The following is an 8468-nucleotide window of genomic DNA, read 5'->3' as shown; positions in this document are numbered from 1 at the left end:
GACAGAGGCAGGTGGATCTTTGTGAGTTGCAGGCCAGCTATGTAGAGACACCTGATTCGTGTTGATTCAACCATTTGCCTAAGGTTTGTCTCAATATGAGGAGATCATGGGTCCTTGAACTTTTTGATATAATTAAGGATAAGATACGAAAGTAACACAATCAGGACATATAGTAGAACTAAAATGTTAAGCTCAAAAGCTTTATCAAGGAGCCTCTGAGATGGTTTAGGGGATAAAAGTGCTTGCCATCAAATTTTATCCGAGTTCAGTTCTCTCTCCACAGGACTCACGTGTTGGAGGGAAGGAACGGACTTTTGAAGATTGCTCTCCAATTCATTCACATCCACACATAAATAATTAAAATGTGGTCAAAGAAAAGTAGGAACTCGATACAGTCTGGGTTACACAGAGACTCTCAAAAAAAAAGGGGGGGGGAGTGGGTGTGGAAGTGGGGAGATGCTTGGATGGCTTTAAGTGCTCTTCAAACCACCACACTTTATTTCCCGGGCTCCATGACAGGTGGTTCATAACCTTTAATGACTCCAGTTCCAGGGAATCCTATGCGTTTGGCCTCTGTGGCATCCACACATGCAACCCTGAAAACATTTAAACAGATTGTTTTTTTGTTTTTTTTAAAGAAGTAGCTGAAATATCAAGGGACATTCAGGAATGAGTAGGTTAAGCAGTCAGGCTTAACTGAGCACTGTATGATACTAAAATGGATCTTGTTAATACAAAAGTAAAAATAGCTGTGCCAAAAGTGGGACTGGGAGATGATCATAGCTGCTTAATTGTCTGTCAATAGCCTAAATGTTGGCCATTGGAGCTTGTTTGAGATATTAAAAAATGAGGGCTGGGGATTTAGCTCAGTGGTAGAGTGCTTACCTAGGAAGCGCAAGGCGCTGGGTTCGGTCCCCAGCTCCGAAAAAAAGAACCAAAAAAAAAAAAAAAAAAAAAAAGACACCTTTTCAACTCTTTCAAGTTCCTGAGGCTCAGAAGAGAATACAAAACATTATGGCTTGGTGGCACTGGCTTTTAATTCCCTCACCCGGGAGGCAGAGCCCTGCTAATTTCTGAGTTCAAGAGAAAGGAAGAAAAATAGACAGTATTACCACTGACCCTTGAAATTTTTCTTCTTTTTTTTTTCCCCGGAGCTGGGGACTGAACCCAGGGCCTTGTGCTTGCTAGGCAAGCGCTCTAGCGCTGAGCTAAATCCCCAACCCCTTCTTTTTTTTTTTTTTAAAGATCGTCTTGAAAGACCCCCGAAGGGAGCCCCCCACTCAAGTCTCGGGAAAGACGCGCACCCAGTAGGACACAGACACCGACCTGCTGTAATCACACGAGGAAGATTTATTGTGAGCGAGATGAAACGAGAGCTCAGGCCAGCATGCTGGGGTCGAGACTCATACACCACACAGGGAGTAGAGGAGTTCGACCCCGACCTGAATTTTCACAGAGCTTATAAAGGAAAAAACCACAAACCAGGGGGATCAAGAGGGAGGGAGGAGGGGAATTCCAAAACCATAAACTGCCCATACAATTTAGGACTTTGTGACATTGTGATTAGGGGTAGTGACATTTTACAGGGCCATTGGACCATTGTGGCCGGAGGCTATGGGTCATTGTGGCTGTTCCAGGAAACCTTTCATGCAAGAATGTTCCGGGAACCATTGTACAGCAAGGGAGGGGCGAAAAGTTCATGTTCTCACAGACCCTACCTCTTCTTTTTGGGTAGCTAGGCGGCTTATTATTAATTTTTAATCCTTCATTCCCCACTTCTTCTTTTTGTTAATAGTTCTAATCCTAGAACTTCATGGAGAACTCAGCTTCATCTAGCATAACAGCTTGGTATTGTAGTCTTAACATGAGGATTCTAACCTGGACACTATCCAAGCCTATCCACCAAGGTCATGACTAGCTTTTAGAACTTCTAAGCTTATACGGACTGTGATCCCTGAGGCACAGTCCCAAGAAGTGTTAAGAGTACTAACATATGCAATGTTACATCATTTGTAATGGAAATCAAGCCTATCCCACACCTATCTTGATAGAACCCAGGACAAACATGACTGAATTTCCCTCTAGGTCCCAGCTCTCAGCCCCAACAGCTAGTACACGGCTGGTGAGGGCTGAGAATTGACAGCTGTCAGGGTGGTCAGCAGCACCAGGTACGGTCCTTTCCAGCGAGGCTCGAGTGTCTGGACTCAGTGTAGCTGCAACCTGGAACTGATGGGATGTCTCAGGGGTCTCCGGGGCATAGGCTGCTGTCAGCTGTGAGCAGATTTCTTTCTGTATCACCTGTAGGTCTTTTAGCCTGGCACACAAATCATTATTACTATGGCACTATGACATGTTGGTTCAGTAACATCATCTAATACAGTCAGGGGGGCTGAGGCCCCATATAAGATCTCAAAGGGGGTAAGGCTGAATCTGGAAGGGGTATTTCTTGCTCTGAAGAGAGCAAGAGGGAAGGAGTGTCACCCAGTCTGTGCCAGTCTCCATGGTTAATTTGGTCAGGGTCTCTTTTAGAGTTCTATTTATTTACCCTACCTGTCCTGAACTTTGAGGTCTGTAAATACAATGTAATTTCCAATCGACCTCTAAATACTTGGCCACACCCTGGCTTACCTTGGCAACGAAAGTAGGGCCGTTGTCTGACCAGATTACCTTGGGCATTCCAGACCTGGGGAAGATTTCTTCCAGTATCTTCTTGATGATTGCAGAGGCCGTCTCTTGTTTGGTGAGGAAAGCTTCTATCTATTCCTGAAAAAGTATCTACAAGCACTAGGAGATACTTGTGATTATATTTTTCTGGTTTTATCTCAGTGAAGTTCACTTCGACTTTTCACCAAACTCTCTAGGTCTCTTTGCCCTGTTTGCTTGCTAAGCATTCACTTATTGACATACCTTATACTTTCTACTGTCTCTCTGGCTAAAATCTTAAAGTCTATTACATACACTTAACTACTTGGACAAACTTTTTATCTCCTAATTGAGTCCATTTCTGTATTTGGCAAAGTGAGTCTTTTCTTTGTTCTCTGGGAAGTATAGCTTTCCCCTCAATGTGCCATTGTCCTTTATCTTTTAAGCAATTTGGGCCTTTTCTAAGTGAGGCCATCCCTTAGTCCGATCCCAGTTCCCAGTGGCTGTCTCTTGCAGGCCTGCAACCAGGATGGGCTCCTGCATAACCATTTTTCGAGCCACTTTATCTGCTTCGTTATTGCCCCATGTCACTGAATCTCTTCCCTCCTGATATCCTGAGCAATGAATAGTACTCACAGTTGTTGGCTTCACCAGGGCATCCAAGAGATGGTAAAGGCATCTGCAGTGCTGATGTACTGGGGGGGTAGAGGTTCAGCCATCCCAGATGACATTGTGTTGTCCACCATGGCAGCACCCACTTGTCTCTGACCTTCATTCATGAAGAGAACTGTTCCCGTCTGTGGACAAGGTCCTCGGCTTTCAGCAGGGGTCAATCAGCCAGTCGCAAAGGTCTTTCCTCCACCCATGGGCTTCTGCCAGTACTTGACACTCGTGCTGTGGTGGCTCCAGGTCCGGATTGGGCAGCAAGGTGACCAGATTGTCCCCAACCGGTGGAGAATCTAGTCCATGGCAGCTGACCAGTGGTCCCATCTTTTGGGACACTCTATTCAAAGGCAGAACATCAGCCACTCTATCACAGTTTAAGTCCTGGATTGGGTGATAATTGTTAGTGCCCGGCTGGCAGGAGTGATGTGTTCCAGGCAGATCAGGACAAAGTCACACATCTCCCAGCATCAGGTACTGGTGCACTGAGACAGGTCTTAAGCTCCACATACACAGTCTGTAGATATGCATACACATGGCCTCACCCAGCCATTTCAGCCCACGCAAGCCATTTTGGAGAGCAATTTTCTCATGAGCAAGGGATAGGGGCAGTCAGGGATGACTATGAACTAGTGGGTTACCCAGCCCACGCCAAGGTCCACTGTTCTTCGGGCAGTCCATAAGTATTGTTTGTTGCCAGTAGGCCCCTGTACCCAAGGTCTTTGGATATTGGCCCACTGGAGGGAGGCATAGGAGCACAGAGCATTGGGTCCCTGCATCCACACTTCCCTTCTATCTCTGTACATAGCCAGCACTCTAGGACCAAGAGGCTCTCCAGTGTCCCCTCTTGTTCTTTCTGGGGCAGTCCCTGACCCAGTGTCTTTTTTTTCTTTGCATTAGGCACACTGATCTTTAGCCAGGAATTCTCTTCTGTTGCCAGGTACTGTCTTCCTAGGTTCCCTAACTACTGTGGCCAGTATATGTTCCTCTCTTGTCTTTTATCTCTCTTTAGCTCTCTAGCTTCCTCTTCTTTTAGTCTCTTTTCTTCCCTAGCTTCCTGCACTCTTTACCTCTTTCTTTCTTTCTTTCTTTCTTTCTTTCTTTCTTTCTTTCTTTCTTTCTTTCTTTCTTTCTTTCTTTCTGTCTCTCTGCATCTTCTTCTACAGCTATTAGGTGCTGTCCACTTTTCTGCACAGACCCTGAACCATGCATCAACTTACAATAACTCTCTCAGCGACTTAGCTTAACCCTTCAAGTTTCTGTAACTTTCTCTTCATATCTTTTCCTTATCTTAGCCAGATTGGTGGGGCACTTTCCAGCCCCTCAGAGACCCACCCTTGGAGCCTGGCGGCAGACCTGGCACTCCCTACCTTCAGGCGTCTGAAGAGAGCAGGCAGAAGTGAGGGCCTTCTATCCGTGTCTGGAACATTTTTTCTGGTCTCCAGTAGGATTCCGTCTTTCATCGGTGGTAAAGAAGACCTGTAACAGTTACTAACAAGCATATCAAATGGGATGGTGAGAAAACAAGAGAATCTTGAGAATAGAGTCTACCGAAGAGGGCAAACAGCATTTAGTCACACAGCTAAACCAGGAGGCCTTTCTTGGAACAAAAAGGCCATTGTCAGTGTCAGCTCCATGGCTTTGCCTCTCAAGAGAACCAGCCTCCAAATGACACTAGGCTTCTAGTAACAACTAATAACAAAAGGATGGAGAGATGGTTAGAACCTGGGTGCTAGATGCCAGGGGGCTGATAAAAGAATTGTAACCAGTTCACCTGGGGCTATCAGGACCTCAGTAGTAGCCCTTTACCAAACTGTCTCACTGGGTTTAAAGGCCCATGGAAAAGAAAACATTAATCCTGACCTTGGCTACCTCCAAGTAATTTAGTGCTGGAGACTGACTCCTCCCTTGGAATAAAGACAGCAGATAAGGCAGGCTTCCTTAAAGAACTTCTCTAAATGAGCACTCTCCTTCTGTGAGCAAATGTCAGAAATTCCTTTCCTGTTCTTGTTTTCCTTATAGCCCCACCTAGCTCTCAGCCTTTTTAGATTATTCTTCTGTAGCATTTCTAACACAGCCTGTCCCTTTTTTTTTATAGCCTATTAACAGCATTTCTGATCTTTTAGGCAGCTACGCACTAAGTGTCATACCGGCTGAAACTCCGCCTTTAAGATTCTTTGCTCCCAAGCAAAATTTAAATCCTTTTCCAGCTTATCTCAGCTGTCCACCATGAGATTCCCAGAGATCGCGAACCAAGGTGTAGTAATTCACTAAGAAATCTCTCTATAGTGTTTCTTTTTACCTTAAGCCTTTTCCTTTTAAACAGCTCCTGAAGAGCCAGAAAAATTGGGTGAGACTTGAGAAGTCCCCATGCTCGCTGCAGCAGCTCCGCAGCTAATTTCGCTCCCCTCTACTGTGTGCTGCGAGCACAAGCACAGATAAAACACTATTTTAAAAATTAACTTTGGCTATCAACCAACACACCGCCACTAGAGCGGGGTCCATAAGATTAAGTTTCTTACTAAGCATTAAGGGGACCAAGTAAAACTCTTCAACGAACAAAGCAAACAGTTTCATGATTTCAAACACAGTCGTCAGTCCAAGATTTTAAACACGGTCGTCAGTCCAAATTCAAACACGAAACAAAAGTCAAAAAAACACTGGACAATACCACAGAAAACAATCCAGACAAATAAGACCAAGACAAAGCATCCTATAACCAATTTCCACAGATGCCTGGTACCTTCAGTACCTGGCCCAAACTGCAGCTTAACCTTAGCTGCTTCCGGGATACCAAACACAGAAACAGAATACAGACAACAGACACTAACACATCTAAGCACACTTGTCCGTGCCTATACTTAAATAGGCAGCCGAACTCGACCTCCAAAGTCACAGTCAGATCTTTTTGACTGTCCGTTGCCGGGTCCTCCCGACAAAATTCGGCTCGAGGAACGTTTCTCACGCGTCCCAGAGCCAGGACCCAACAAAGGCTGACTCGTGGAACGTCTCTCACGAGTCCCAGAGCCTGCGCGATTGGGGCGTCCCCCGGTGCGCTTTCTAAAAAGGAAAAAAAGAAAGAAAAAGACTATTCGGAGTAGGAATCCTTCATCTACTCACAGGCGCCATTTCGGGGTGGGGAACCTTCTTCCACCCGTGCACAGGGCAGGAAACCTTCTTCTGCCCAGACAGTGCACTAAGACTCTCGTGCACAGGGCAGGAATCCTTCATCTGCCCAGACAGTGCACTAAGACCTTAAACCGGTACCGAAAAACACAGACTACAGGACTTAATTCACACACACTCACACACACGAGCACAAACAAAAGAGAAAAAAAAAAAAAAAACAAAACCGACGTCGACTTCGTGTCGACCAGAGGCACTGAAACTGATCGGCAGGTCGCAGACCTTGCCTAACAAACCGGTCGTCAAGGAGTAAAGTCTCCTCTGGACCTATCAGATGGGGTTCACCAGGCGTCCCTGGTCCCCCCTTGTCCTCCTGGGACGTCTCCCAGGGCGAACGGACGGTGGGTACCTGGACACGTCTATCCCTATCCACCCCGCTCTCCTTCCTGGAGCGCGGTCTCACTGAGCGTCCGCAAAACCGAAACAGCGATCGCACCAGATTCCCAGACAGAACATAGACACAGACCCAGACACAGCGCTGAGATAAAACAGAGAATCTTACCTCCAAGTGGGTCTAGGACCCCTGGGTGGTCGCGCAGATCCCGGACGAGCCCCCAAATGAAAGACCCCCGAAGGGAGCCCCCCACTCAAGTCTCGGGAAAGACGCGCACCCAGTAGGACACAGACACCGACCTGCTGTAATCACACGAGGAAGATTTATTGTGAGCGAGATGAAACGAGAGCTCAGGCCAGCATGCTGGGGTCGAGACTCATACACCACACAGGGAGTAGAGGAGTTCGACCCCGACCTGAATTTTCACAGAGCTTATAAAGGAAAAAACCACAAACCAGGGGGATCAAGAGGGAGGGAGGAGGGGAATTCCAAAACCATAAACTGCCCATACAATTTAGGACTTTGTGACATTGTGATTAGGGGTAGTGACATTTTACAGGGCCATTGGACCATTGTGGCCGGAGGCTATGGGTCATTGTGGCTGTTCCAGGAAACCTTTCATGCAAGAATGTTCCGGGAACCATTGTACAGCAAGGGAGGGGCGAAAAGTTCATGTTCTCACAGACCCTACCTCTTCTTTTTGGGTAGCTAGGCGGCTTATTTGCTCATGTGGGGTTGGGGATTTAGCTCAGTGGTAGAGCGCTTGCCTAGCAAACGCAAGGCCCTGGGTTCGGTCCCCAGCTCCGAAAAAAAGAAAAAAGAAGAAAAAAAAAAAGATTGTCTCATGTATTCTAGGCTGCCCTTTACCTCCAGATTGTCCTGTAGCCACTACCTGGGGAGAATCAGGAGTATGGGCTTGCATTTACCAGGTCCTGTGATGTGCTAATTTAGAGAGGATTCTGTATCCTCATAGAGAAGGACAGAACTTGCATGTGGTCCAGAGGAATCCACTCCTAGTTCTTTTACAAGTTAAAAATCATCACAAGAGGGGTTGGGGATTTAGCTCAGTGGTAGAGTGCTTGCCTAGGAAGCGCAAGGCGCTGGGTTCGGTCCCCAGCTCCGAAAAAAAGAACCAAAAAAAAAAAAAAAATCATCACAAGAAAAAGCAAATTAGACCTCCAAAAAAATAAAAAAAAGGGGGAAACAAACGTAATATTTGGCCTGGCCTGGGTGGTGGGGGATAGTAGTCATCAGGAGATAGTCACTCCCACAGCAGGGAAGACTTTAAACCACAAAGGACAATCCATTTTCCTTTACAAGGAAAACAACACTAGCATTATCTAAGCCCTTATGGAAATGAGCAAATTCCTCCTCTATAACCCCTTAGGCCTCCACTACACTAACAGAATGGTTTCTCCTACTGCCTGTGACTAGGAGTTGGTAAGTCTGGCAGGAGACTTCGCAGGCCCAGGACTGAGGACCCCAACTTGGCCCACAAGAAACCTACAAGAAACTCACCTTTGTTCTTTAATAATTGCCTGGGTCTGACAGACATGACATGAAATTTACGCAGAGCTGTTTAAAATCATAACGATGTGGAGAAAGCAGACACCTCTAGTGAGCAGGTTATAATGAACAGAAT

General features: G+C 46.2%; 1 long non-coding RNA gene across 1 annotated transcript; it reads right to left on the bottom strand.

Moving 5' to 3' along the window:
• Positions 1-1330: 1330 nt before the first annotated feature.
• LOC148000053 (uncharacterized) lies at positions 1331-4797 on the bottom strand. The gene is made up of 2 exons (XR_015641530.1): positions 4677-4797; positions 1331-2314 (listed from the first exon to the last, which is right to left on the bottom strand). It is a non-coding gene; the product is annotated as an uncharacterized LOC148000053 (long non-coding RNA).
• Positions 4798-8468: the final 3671 nt, after the last annotated feature.

This window comes from Rattus norvegicus, chromosome 17 (assembly GCF_021556685.1).
Source record: "Rattus norvegicus strain SHRSP/BbbUtx chromosome 17, alternate assembly SHRSP_T2T, whole genome shotgun sequence".
NCBI lineage: Eukaryota > Metazoa > Chordata > Mammalia > Rodentia > Muridae > Rattus > Rattus norvegicus.
Note: the sequence above shows the minus strand (reverse complement) of the source record. Positions and strands in the feature narration are given on the sequence as shown.